Raw genomic sequence first — 4,008 nt, forward strand, 5'->3', positions numbered from 1 at the left:
TTGTAGCATATATGATTTGAGCGCAGCCGTACGATTTTCAGACTGATCTGTCACCAAAAATTGTTAACCCCTTTGACAACGTAACCTGCCGAAAATCTGACAGCACTGAGACTGTGCGACTTCGGCAGTCTGATCTCGTTACCAAGTAACGGCAATAATTGAAAGGACGAACCAATGAAGAAGAGAAATATATGGAATGGAAATGATAACCTTTAACCACTAAATTGACAATGGAAAAAATTCCACCTAACCAGTAGAGGGAAATGATTCTAAAATTGATTTATCCTTCTTGAATGATAGAATCTGAATGCATGAATTCTAGGAGCGAAACAGAAAAAATAAGTAAAAATTACTAGTATCTTAAAACGTCTTAGATGCTTTATTCGGTCGACAACGATCACAGTTAATGGTTGCAAGTATGCGAAATTTTTTTTCTTCCGAATTTTCCAGACGTATCCACGGTGTCCGAGGATACCAGGCGAAAATTTGGTTTATTATGGAGCCAAAACAACCTGGTGCATCGATGGATAAGTCTGGATAAGCCGATTGTTGCGAAAAATCACCTCGCTCAGTTCGAACTTTGCAAAAGGGTGCCTCGAACGAACATTTAAATTTTCCAGACGTATCCACGGTGGTCGAGGATGCCAGGCGAAAATTTGGATTATTATGGAGCCAAAACAACCTGGTGCATCGATGGATACGTCTGGATAAGCCGATTGTCGAGAAAAATAACCTCGCAGAGTTCGAACTTTGCGAAAGGGTGCCTCGAACGAACTTTTGAATTTTCCAGACGTATCCACGGTGTCCAAGGATGTCAGGCGAAAATTTGGATTATTATGTAACCAAGGAAAAAAACAGAAGATGGTTCTATCAACAGACTTATCGCTTCCTTCAGTCATCATTTAACCGTAAAAAATGTCTGATTATATCCGCGGCGTCGTGACAAAGTACGACAAAAACGTCGGGGACAACCCTGAAATTTTCGTGCGTCTTATCGTCGGACTTTCGGGTATTTTTGATGACGAAAGACGCACGGTGGATATAACTTTGCGGGATGTTGACCAACTCCTCCCGTTGATATACAAAAAAAAACCACGTAAACATCGCCGCGATTATTTACGGAAATTCATCAACCGGAATCGGTCTTTTTTTGACAATTTCATCAAGAAAAAAAAATACAGACGCCGAGAAGAGAAGATTGTGAATAGTAAGTGTAGTAAGTGTTAATTAGTAGTAAGTTGTGTAGTAAGTTTTAATGTTTTTATAGGTTATTCAACTTTTAAACCGCCGGGATTTGAGAGTTGAAATCGGAGTTTCGGTACAGTCGATACAATGTTGTCATGCTAAGCCATGTAAAGAACATGAAAAAATTCAACAAGTTCAAAATTTTATAAAATTTGGTGAACATTTTCTTTAGAACTAAATTCGACAATACATGTTTTTGTTAGATTTTTCTTCTACACCGTTATCGAGTAATTGATCTCGAAAGATTACGTGTATGAGCATAGCGTTTCAATATGTATAAGTATACATTCCGGACATAAGAACTTTGCTTTAATGCTTTTTTACTCGATAACTATGTAGATGAAAATTTCGAAAAAATTGAGTTTTTGCACGTTATGTCGAAGAATATTATTACCAAGTTTTATCAATTTCTTAAAATTTGTCAATAGGTATCGAAACTCCTTAAAAAATGCTTAAATTAGTCTCTGGTATCACGTATCAACTGTATACAAACCCCATATCACAGGGCCAGCCGATATATCGGTTTCCCGATCCTCTAGAGATTGAATAGAATGCACTTCATTTTCCTTCAATAACTTTGAACGAATAATTGTTACAGTGACTCATTCTTCGAAATTGGCTTGGCGGCGAAGAACGATCTCCTCGCAATGTCGGAGCGTGGAGTAGAAGTTGTTGGGTAAATATTTCGGAAATTTAGGATTGAAATAATATAAAGAATATCGGTGGATAAGTAATTTCACCTCGATCAATATTGATATATCTTTTTCTTTTCAATAATAGTGACGGGGTAGGAACGGATGGAAGAAATGCGGAGGGAAATGTTGAGGTAAATAAATGGTACGACTTAACCTTTAGACACACGAATTTTTTTGAAGCGTCATGTGCCCGTCAGCCGTTAAGAGAACGGATCAGTAACCTAACCTCACCTCGAAATTTTGGAATGTAAATTCTTTGACATAGTTTGACCGATTAAAAAATAACTTTGTTAGCCCACGCAGGGCGATGGCAATAATAGGATGACATTTTTATCATTCCGATCGGGCGAACGGTATGGTAAAAATTTCCCTTACAAAATTGGCAGCTGTCTCTCTCGTACTCACGGTTGCGATAAACCGATTGATCCGTGCTCTTGAAGGGTTGAATGAAAAAACGTGAACCCCGATATGAAGAGGAATGAACAACATGTTTTCATGAAGTAGAAATTATGAAAGCACGGACTTGATGTTATTTTTTTTTTTACAGAATGATGCGCTTCCAAGCCGAGCTCAACGAAGAAGAAAAAGAAAGACAGAGCTGGAGCGTCTTGTTCAAAAATGTTAAAAAAAAATAAATTTTATTCATAATTCCTCGAGTTTTCAGAATGATATTTATATTTATATTTTGGATTTATTACCAATTTTCAACATAAGATTTAGAACAAAAACAATTAGAACAAAACTTCGGATAAAACTTAGAACAAAACTTGAAACAAAACTTAGAACAAAACTTAGAACAAACTTCAAACAAAACTTGCTAACTATAATCCGTCGGTTCGCGGGAAAATTGTGGGCCTACATGAAGCCGGACTTACTTCAGCACAAATACAGGCTGCTATCGGCTGTAATATTAAAACTTTAACACTCCCGTCCAGTGAGATAACCCGTTATGAAGATGGTGGTGATGTGGCACTTCGCGATCACCGTAAACGAAAAAACCCCCCGTTAAAAATGACACCGGATAAGAAGAGGAGCTTTGTTGATTTATCAAAGAGCACCCGTTCACAATAGTCGTCGCCGTATTAAATGAAACGGGAATCGGTGTGGGCAAAAATATGGCTCGACGTCACTTAAAAGAAGCAGGCCTAGGCACTAATGGTCCCCCAAAAAACGATTTCACCCCGGAGCATTGCCAGCACGGCTCCGTTTCGCTCAGGATCACTGCAGAATCGAAAAAAAGGCATTGTCAGTCAAAGGGAATCATTATTCAAACTTCGCACGCGGTCTTCTGAATAGAATCATCTGAATCCAAAAGAATATTCACTGATATCAGTTATTTAACGAAGAAAGCTTGGTTGGAGTAGGGAGTTAAGTACGAACTCAACGTGCAAAGTATCATGTTCTGCAGATAGCTTCTAAAATCGATATGAAAACTTATTTGCTTGAATGTGTATAATTAAAAAACTAAACAACCTATCACAAAGTCGATAACGGTTCGATTATATGGAATTTGAATTATTCCACGCTTTCTCAGCGCATTTTCGGTAATTATTCATCAATAGGCTAGCATGGATGGCTGTAAGTAACTCCTACATTATTACGATTCAAAATTTGTGAGCCTTCGCATTGGCCCAGTTAGCTACTCCGCTCCCATGTTATTATGCAAACAATAAAAGCCATACTGAAAATGATATTTAATATTCCTTCCCTATACTGGCAGTAAACATTATTTGAAAAAGATGAGTAGCAACCAAATAACATTTTACCATTATTAACCGCCTCGACTCCTTCTATCAATGTCCAATTCCTCGGACGACAGCTATTGCTGGGTCTACCGTCAACGAGCAAGAATTTTCAAGCTCCAGCCCCGATACGTCGTGCAACAGCAATGGAGCGGTCGAATAACGGCGGGATTTTGGGCGTGCATGTCCGCCGCTGGACCAATGACATTGTGCGAAATTCCACCGCGGATGAGATCAGTGGATTACGTGAACATTCTGCAAAATGTCATGCTACCTTGCGCCAGAGAGCGGTCCCCCGTCCATCGGTACCCGCATGTTCAATTTAT

General features: G+C 38.7%; 1 long non-coding RNA gene across 1 annotated transcript; it reads left to right on the forward strand.

Moving 5' to 3' along the window:
* Positions 1-1,016: 1,016 nt before the first annotated feature.
* LOC122415115 (uncharacterized) lies at positions 1,017-2,596 on the forward strand. The gene is made up of 4 exons (XR_006261863.1): positions 1,017-1,207; positions 1,844-1,921; positions 2,026-2,071; positions 2,488-2,596. It is a non-coding gene; the product is annotated as an uncharacterized lncRNA (long non-coding RNA).
* Positions 2,597-4,008: the final 1,412 nt, after the last annotated feature.

The sequence above is a fragment of the Venturia canescens genome, chromosome 8, assembly GCF_019457755.1.
Source record: "Venturia canescens isolate UGA chromosome 8, ASM1945775v1, whole genome shotgun sequence".
NCBI classification, from domain to species: domain Eukaryota; kingdom Metazoa; phylum Arthropoda; class Insecta; order Hymenoptera; family Ichneumonidae; genus Venturia; species Venturia canescens.